At 53.7% G+C, this 9,348-nt stretch overlaps 1 long non-coding RNA gene across 2 annotated transcripts; it reads left to right on the plus strand.

Moving 5' to 3' along the window:
- Nucleotides 1-3,604: 3,604 nt before the first annotated feature.
- Nucleotides 3,605-9,139, plus strand: LOC139826710 (uncharacterized). Of its 2 annotated transcripts, none has more exons than XR_011736863.1 (3): nt 3,605-3,723; nt 5,471-5,648; nt 9,053-9,139. It is a non-coding gene; the product is annotated as an uncharacterized lncRNA (long non-coding RNA). The 2 variants fall into 2 exon arrangements; XR_011736864.1 differs by having other exon boundaries at nt 5,471-5,645.
- Nucleotides 9,140-9,348: the final 209 nt, after the last annotated feature.

Consider the following 9,348-nt stretch of genomic DNA (forward strand, 5'->3'; position numbering starts at 1 on the left):
ACTGTGTCCTTCTCCCTCTTCATCTCTTCTCTCTCTGCCCCTCTCTGCTTCTTCCTCACCGTTTCCTCCACCCGTCTGCACCTCTGTGCAGGGTTTCTCGTATCTCCCTCTCTGTCTCCGCTGCTCTGTGCTTCTCATCATCCCTGGTTTCTCTTTGTCACCATTCTGCTCTGTTGCTGTGTCCTGCTCCCTGCCCCATCATTTCTCACTGTATCCCTCTGTCCTGCTCCCTGCACCTGTTCCTGCCCCTCTTCTTTTTTACTCCCTCTCCATCTTGCTGCCCGCCCCAGGATTTTTTCCCCAATCTCTGTCCTGCCCCCAACCCTTGTTGTTCTTTCTCTCTCCTGCTCCCCTTCTGTCTTTCTGCCTGTCTTCCCTTTCCCGGCTGCTTCTTTCTCCAGCTCTGTCCAGATTACTGCCCCTCTTACTTTTGATGTCTTTCTGTCCTGGTTTTCTTTCTGTCTCCCATCCCTGTTCCCAGTGCCATCCCTTCTCACTATATCACCCCTGTCCAGCTGGCTCTGCCTTTTCGTTGTCTTCTCTTCCTCTTTCCTGCTGCTCAGCCCTCTTTTCCTCTTTCTCCAGCTCCTTGCTGCATGTTTCCCCTTTCCAGTCTCTTCATTTGGATCCCAACTTTGCTTTATTTCTCACTCCCTTTGTTCTGTTCCCTGTCTTTCTTTTTGTCTCTCCATCTGTGCATCCCCCTCCCTGTCTTTCTCCAGCCCCTTCCTGCTTCTCCTCCTCCCCCCTCCCCATCCCTCTGTCCTGCTCATCAGCCCTGCTGGTTCTTCCTCCCTGTCTCATCCCAGCTCATTGTGCCTTTTTGCCTTCATCTCTCCGTCCTTTTCCCTGTGTGTTTGTTTCTCTCTCAGCTCCTCTGTCTTCTCTCTTGTCTGATTTGTCTCTTGCTGGTCCTCTGTCCTTCTCCCCAGCAGCTTCAACTGAATGGCCAGGTGTCCCTGCGCTCTGGTGGTTCCTCATCACTGCCCTGGGCTGTGTCTGTAGGGCTGGGGATCATTTAGGAGCTGCTCTCCTTCTGCAGACAGCAGAGCCTGGTGCAGCTACAGCAGAGGTTGTTCTCAGCTGCTGCTTATGCAGCTCGTTGGAAGAGCAGCTGTGGGCCTTCTTTGGAAGGGAGGTTTCTTGTTCTGTGCTTACTGCTCCTGGGGACCCTGCACAGGAGCGGTGTTGGGGTCTGCAGGGACGGGTGGGACCTGCTGTGATTCCTGGTGAACGTGAACTGAACTTGTCCTGATGTCCTCGAATGAAAACAGACTGACTGGAGATGGTTTACTGCCCTGTTTCAGTTCCAAACTACATGCTTGGCACTGGAGAACATGAGACTTTGTGCTGCGTTCCAGATGTCAGCTGAGAACATCACTGCCTTTGGTACCAGGGCAGGTGGTCTGTGATCAGGGGTGCGGACTTGCATGGCAGTGCTTTAATGAACATTTTATGGTCTTGCCACTTCAAAGCCCTTCATTTTCCTAGAAATTTGAAGATGGCATTTCTCATTCGGAGGTTCAGACTTCGGTTGGACTTGATGTTGAATGGTCCATACAATGGGGTGCATAAAAGAAGAATCTCGCTTCCTTGTTGTTGTTGTTTTCTAACGCTGTCTGAATTTGGTAAGCAAGAGGAAGAGTGGCTTGCAGTGTCTGCTTTTGAGAGGAACGTATTCCTGACTGTCTCCATCTCTGTATGGTGAAGCTTTCTGCCTGCACTATGATTTTGCTGGGCTGTGAGGCTGTGTTGGAGCAGCAGAGCTCAGAAGTGGTGGCTTTAAAGGCATTGAAGCTGTGGTCAAACTAGCAGGAAAAGCTGGTTTCTTCCCAGAGAGCTGCCTGACAAAAACAGCTACAAGTAAAGACCCTTGAAGTTGGCTTTTTTTATTTAAATTTACTATTAATATGTAGCTTTTGGGATTGATTGATTGATTGATTTCTGGGAAGCAAGAAGTGAGAGCCTGTGCACTCCCACAGGCAGAGCTGCCTCCCAAAATAGGTGCCCCCTTCTCCACTTCTGTTCCTTCCATGCTGGTGTAGCACAAGGCCATGCAGCAGTGTGCAGATGTGGTGATTCCAATGTGACTGTGAGGTCAGAGCCCCTCGGTGACGTGCTGTGCTGTGTCTTGGCAGCAGCAGCATCATGGGGCGAGCGTGGGGGCCATGGTCCTCACCCTGTTCCTCCTCCTGGTGTCCCTGCCAGCCCGGGACGCCCAGGCTGCTCCAGCCGAGCGCAGGGAGCAGGTGGGCGAGCAGGGGCAGCACCCAGCCCCGAGCAGCTCAGCAGGGCAGCAGTGGGGCCAGGGCTGGGGCTGGGGCCGGGAGAGCAGCCGGGCTGGGCCGGGCAGGGCGAGCCAGGCAGCACCAGGGTGTGGGCAGGGGGCAGACACCCGCAGGGAGGGGAGAGGGGCTGCGGCTGCTTCAGGGGCAGGTTCTGGGCAAGCAGGGGCTGGGAGTGCTGGCACAGGGCAGAAACCAGCACTGAGTCCCTGTGGGGCCCTCCCTGCCCCCCAGCCTCGTGCCACACGGCCCCATCCCAGGGCGCGCTTTGAGCCTTTGGGCCCGTTTCAAATCAAAGCTGGGATTGCTTTGGCACTTTGGGCCACTTTAGAGCTAAACCTGGGCACATTTGTGCCCTTTGGGATCGTTTCTGCCTATATCTGGGAGTTCTTTGGTTTTCCAGTTTTGTTTATACCCAAATCTGGGGGTGTTTGGGCCATTTTTGGCCATTTTTTTACCCAAATCTGGGCATACTTTGACTCTTTGGTCCAGTTTCACCCTGAATCTGGGGATGTTATACCCCTTTTTGGCCAGTTTTGCTCAAATCTAGTGGTGCTTTGGTTTTTTCTGCCTCTCTTGACCCGATATACTCAGGTGCTTTTGCCCATTTTTTCCCCTGATATGGGCACTGTGATCCCAAATATGGGATGTTTTCATGTTTGCCGACAGCTTTGCACCCAAGTGTGGATGTTTTTGCCTCTTTGGGCCACTTTTTGCCCAAATACTCAGATTGTTTTGCCTGTGTTGACCAATTTAGCCCCCAAATATTTGGAATATTTTGTCATTTTGCCAGTTTTTTCCCCAAATACGGCTATTTTTCTACAAGATATGGGCACTGTTGTCCTAAATATGTTGTGTTGTGTTTTGTTTTTTCTCTCTTGTCTATGTCCTCTTTTACCTGGAATGCAGGAGTGTTGCTCGGTGAGCCTGGAAACCTCTCTGATCTGTGCTTGACTCCAGGACATGGCCTTGGCAGAGTTGATCGAGCTTCTCAGCTGGGTCCTGGTTAGGAGCCTTGGGCTGTCCCAGAGGTGAGTTGTCACTGTCTGTCTGCTTGAGCGAATAAACACTCGTGTTTTAATAGGTTATTCATGTGTGATTGTACCCAAGATCCTCTCAGAGGCTTTCCAAAAGCTTTTTGTGCCTTGGTGGTATTAGACAGACAAGTCATGAATGTTCAATTTGCCTGAAAACCTGCTAGGTCTCAGCAAAAAGGTCACCCGTGCTCTGTTTCTAGCTGTGGGAACACACACCTCTGTATGTGTCTCGTGTCATTATCTCAGCCTCTCCCATCACAGCAGGTGACTGAGGAAGCAGGAGATCACAACGTGCCATGGAAGCTCCCACCCGTGTTTGACTCCCTGTTTGGTTCCTGCAGTCCATGCTGATCAAGCCTCTTGGTGTAATCCTGTTCCTGAGCCTGAGGGGAATCGCAGGGGTAAGTGTTCAGTGTTCATTGGTTACTGGCCTTTTGCGTTTGTTAGTATTTGGTTTATTATTTGTGAACGTTTTCTTGCAATAGTTGAGCCTTGCAGTAGCCAGCAGGCTCTGATTTAGGAGAAACATGGATGATCATTTTTTGCCCTGGTGCTCCATGCTCCCACGTTAGTGTGGGTTTCCTTTTGTGTGTGTGAGAGGTCTCCTGCCTTGCTTTAGGATTACAGTAAGTGATTGGACTAATATTAGAAGTTTAGATGAAGGGATAGGTGTTAGGGTTAGGGTTAGGGTTATTATTAGGGTTTGATTAGGATTAGGTTTAGGGTTTATGGGTAGGGATGTGGTTAGTGATAAGGGTTAGTATTAGGGTTAATGTTAGGAGTAAGGATTAAGGTTAGGGGTTAGGGAATAGTGTTTGTGTAAGCAGTAAGACTTCAGGTTTAGGGGGAAAGGGTAGGAATATGGTTAAGGTTGGCATAGGGTTAGGAGTTTGGGTTAGGGTTAGGCTTAGGTTTTGGAGTTTGGGTTAGGGTTAGGCTTAGGAGTTTGGGTTAGGCTTAGTCTTAAGCTTAGGAGTTTGGTTTAGGCTTAGACTTAGGGTTAGGAGTTTGAGTTAGGATTTAGGGTTAGTCTTAAGGCTAGGAGTTTGGGTTAGGGTTGGGCTTAGGCGTCTGGGTTGGGCTTAGGCGTCTGGGTTGGGCTTAGGCTTAGAGTTAGGAGTTTGGGTTAGGTTTAAGGGATTGGGATAAGGGTTAAGAGATTGGGTTAGGGTTAAGGGATTGGGTTAGGATTGGGTTTAGGGTTAGGAATTAGGCTTAGGTTTAGGATTAGGATTAGCGTTATGGTCTGGGGTTAGGAATCTTAACCCTCGACAGGGACAAAGGGGGTCCCCACGGTGTCACAATGGGACCTGGGGACAATGGGAGTCCCCAGCATGTCACAATGGGCCCTGGGGACAGAGAGGGGTGCCCTGAATGTCAGAATGGGCCCCAGTGACAAAGGGATCCCCCATGGTGCCAAAATGGGCCCTGGGGACAAAGTAAGGTCCTGGAATGTCACAATGGGACCCAGTAACAAAGGGGGTCCCCATGGTGCGAAAATGGGCCCTGGGGACAAAGGGGGTCCCTAGGATGTCACAATGGGCTCTGGGGACAATGGGGGGTACTGGGATGTCACAATGGGCCCTGGGGACAAGGGGGAGTCATGGGACGTCCAATGGGCCCTGGGGACAAAGGGGGTCCCCAGGATGTCACAGTGGGCTCTGGGGACAATGGGGGGTGTCCAGGATGTCACAATGGGCCCTGAGGACAAGGCGGGGTCCCCATGGTGTCACAAAACAACGTCCTCAGGGATATGGGTCAGTGCCAGGGGTAGGTTATGCTTGGCCTCCATGACCTCGAGGGTCTTTTCCAACCAAAATGAGTTCTTAGGGTTTATCCCAAATGATGGGAACCCCCGCTTCCATCTCTGCTCTTCACCAAACACCTTTTAGAGGATGAAGAGGAAGGAGACGCAACACCTCAGCATACGGAGGGTCTTCCCCAAAGGGGTGGTCTGGGGTATCCAAAACACAAGGGGTGGTCTGGGGTATCCAAAACACAAGGGGTGGTGTGGGCATCCAAAGCACAAGGGGTGGTCTGGGGTATCCAAAACACAAGGGGTGGTGTGGGCATCCGAAGCACAAGGGGTGGTCTGGGCCATCCAAAGCTCTCCTGGAGCGACTGCTGCTTCTTCTTGCTTTCCATCAGCTTCTTGATGTCTTCCCGCGTGGGGATGCGCTCGTCATCTTCGTCATCTTCGTCATCTTCGTCATCTTCGTCATCTTCGTCATCTTCCTGCCCAGCATCCCAGGCCCATCCGCAGCTGCTGGAGCTTCCATGAAAGGCCTGGAGCCACGCGCCGCTCCAGCTTCATCCAAAAGAGGTGGTGAGCTCCAAAAAGGAAGGAAGGAGGGAAGGAAGGAGGGAAGGAAGGAGGGAAGGAAGGAGGGAAGGAAGGAGGGAAGGAAGGAGGGAAGGAGGGAAGGAAGGAAGGAGGGAAGGAAGGAAGGAGGGAAGGAAGGAAGGAGGGAAGGAAGGAAGGAGGGAAGGAAGGAGGGAGGGAAGGAGGGAGGGAAGGAGGGAAGGAAGGAGGGAAGGAAGGAGGGAAGGAAGGAGGGAAGGAAGGAAGGAAGGAAGGAGGGAAGGAAGGAAGGAGGGAGGGAGGGAAGGAGGGAGGGAAGGAGGGAGGGAAGGAAGGAGGGAGGGAAGGAAGGAAGGAGGGAAGGAAGGAAGGAGGGAAGGAAGGAAGGAGGGAGGGAAGGAAGGAGGGAGGGAAGGAAGGAGGGAGGGAAGGAAGGAGGGAAGGAAGGAAGGAACCGGGGGTTCCCATCATTTGGGATAAACCCTAAAAACTCATTAATCACTTTGGTTGGAAAAAAGCACCCACCTCCATAGGACCCCATAGGGACCCATAGAGACCATAGAGGCCCATAGGGAGCCACAGAGCCCCATGGAACCCCATAGAGACCCATAGGGACCGTAGAGCCTGTAGAGACCCATAGGGACCCATAGAGACCCATAGGGACCCATAGAGACCCACAGGGACCCATAGAGAGGGAGGGTTTTAGGACCCTGGGGGTTCCATAGAGACCCATAGAGCATCAAGGAGCCCCATAAGGACCCATAGACACCCATAGGGACCCATAGAGCCCCATAGAGGCCCATAGGAAACCACAGAGCCCCATGGAACCCCATAGGGACCCATAGAGCTCCATAGGGACCCATAGAGACCCACAGGGACCCATAGAGAGGGAGGGTTTTAGGACCCCGGGGGTTCCATAGGGACCCACAGAGCCCCATTGGGACCCACAGAGCCCCATTGGGACCCACAGAGACCCATAGGGACCCAAGGAACCCCATAGCGATCCTAGAGACCCATAGGGACCGTAGAGCCTGTAGAGACCCATAGGGACCCATAGAGACCCATAGAGCTCCATAGGACCCCATAGGGACCCATAGAGGCCCATAGGGAGCCACAGAGCCCCATGGAACCCCATAGAGACCCATAGGGACCCATAGAGACCCATAGGGAGCCACAGAGCCCCATGGAACCCCATAGAGCTCCATAGGGACCCATAGAGACCCATAGGGACCCATAGAGAGGGAGGGTTTTAGGACCCTGGGGGTTCCATAGAGACCCATAGAGCATCAAGGAGCCCCATAGAGCCCCAAAGAGCCCCATAGGGACCCACAGACACCCAAGGAGCCCCATAGAGACCCATTAAGACCCATAAGGACCCATAGGGACCCATAGGGACCCATAGAGGCCCATAGAGGCCCATAGGAAACCACAGAGCCCCATGGAACCCCATAGGGACCTATAGAGACCCATAGGACCCCATAGAGATCCAAGGAGCCCCATAGAGCTCCATAGGGACCCATAGAGAGGGAGGGTTTTAGGACCCCGGGGGTTCCTGCTGGGCTCAACTATGGCAAGAAAACCTTAATGAATAATTAACCGAATATTAATGAATGCAAAAGGCCAGGAACCAATGAGGAGTGAGCACTGAGCCCTGGGACAACCTGGGACAGCGGGGACAGGGACAGCGGGAATGTGACCCTGGGACCCATTGACCCCCATTGACCCCCATTGACCCCCATTGACCCCCATTGACCCCCATTGACCCCATTGACCCCATTGACCCATTGATCCCCATTGACCCCCATTGACCCCATTGCCCCCCATTGATCCCCATTGACCCATTGACCCCATTGACCCATTGACCCCCATTGACCCCATTGACCCCCATTGACCCCCATTGACCCCATTGACCCCCATTGATCCCATTGACCCATTGACCCCATTGACTCCCATTGATCCCCATTGACCCCATTGACTCCCATTGACCCCATTGACTCCCATTGACCCATTGATCCCCATTGACCCATTGACCCATTGACTCCCATTGCCCCATTGACCCCATTGCCCCATTGACCCCCATTGCCCCATTGACCCCCATTGCCCCATTGATCCCCATTGATCCCCATTGATCCCCATTGACCCCATTGACCCCCATTGATCCCATTGATCCCATTGACCCATTGACTCCCATTGACCCATTGGCCCCATTGACCCATTGATCCCCATTGACCCCATTGATCCCCATTGACCCCATTGACCCCCATTGACCCCATTGACTCCCATTGACCCATTGATCCCCATTGACCCATTGACCCCATTGACCCCATTGCCCCATTGACCCCCATTGCCCCATTGACCCCGCTGACCCCCATTGACCCCCATTGACCCATTGATCCCCATTGACCCCCATTGATCCCATTGACCCATTGACCCCATTGACCCCCATTGACTCCCATTGACCCCATTGATCCCATTGACCCCATTGACCCATTGACTCCCATTGACCCCCATTGACCCCGTTGACTCATTGCCCCCCATTGCCCCCCATTGCCCCCCATTGCCCCCCATTGCCCCCCATTGACCCCATTGACTCCCATTGACCCATTGACCCCATTGACCCATTGATCCCCATTGACCCCCATTGACCCCATTGACTCCCATTGCCCCATTGACCCCCATTGACCCCCATTGACCCCCATTGACCCATTGATCCCCATTGACCCCATTGACCCCCATTCATCCCATTGACCCATTGACTCCCATTGACTCCCATTGACCCATTGACCCCATTGACCCATTGATCCCCATTGACCCCCATTGACCCCATTGACTCCCATTGACCCATTGATCCCCATTGACCCCATTGACCCTATTGACCCCCATTGATCCCATTGACCCCATTGACCCCGCTGACTCCCATTGACCCCCATTGACCCATTGATCCCCATTGACCCTATTGACCCCCATTGATCCCATTGACCCATTGACCCCATTGACTCCCATTGACCCCATTGACCCCCAGTGATCCCATTGACCCATTGACCCCATTGACTCCCATTGACCCCCATTGACCCCGTTGACTCATTGATCCCCATTGCCCCCCATTGCCCCCCATTGCCCCCCATTGATCCCCATTGCCCCCCATTGATCCCCATTGCCCCCATTGCCCCCCATTGATCCCCATTGTCCCCATTGACTCCCATTGCCCCCATTGTCCCATTTCAGGTAAAAGAGGACATAAACAAGAGAGAAAAAACAAAACACAACACATTTGGGTACTCCTGGGTTTTTTGGGGCACTCCTGGGTCCTTTGGGGCACTCCTGGGTCCCTCCTGAACTCCTGGGTCCTTTGGGGTACTCCTGGGTCCCTTGGGGTACTCCTGGGTCCCTCCTGAACTCCCCATAGACCCCCATAATTTCCCCCTTAGGGACCCAGGAGTGCCCCATAGTGACCCATAAGTGACTCATGGAGCCCCCTAAGTGCGTTCGGGTCCCCTCGGGTCCCTTCGGGTGAGTTCGGGCCCCACTCGGGTCCCTTCGGGTCCCTTCGGGTGTGTTCGGGTCCCCTCGGGTCCCTTCGGGTGCGTTCGGGTCCCACTCGGGTCCCTTCGGGTGCGTTCGGGTCCCTTCGGGTGCCTTCGGGTCCCCTCGGGTGCGTTCGGGCCCCACTCGGGTCCCTTCGGGTGCGTTCGGGTCCCTTCGGGTGCGTTCGGGTCCCCTCGGG

Source organism: Patagioenas fasciata, unplaced genomic scaffold (genome assembly GCF_037038585.1).
Source record: "Patagioenas fasciata isolate bPatFas1 unplaced genomic scaffold, bPatFas1.hap1 Unplaced_1, whole genome shotgun sequence".
NCBI classification, from domain to species: domain Eukaryota; kingdom Metazoa; phylum Chordata; class Aves; order Columbiformes; family Columbidae; genus Patagioenas; species Patagioenas fasciata.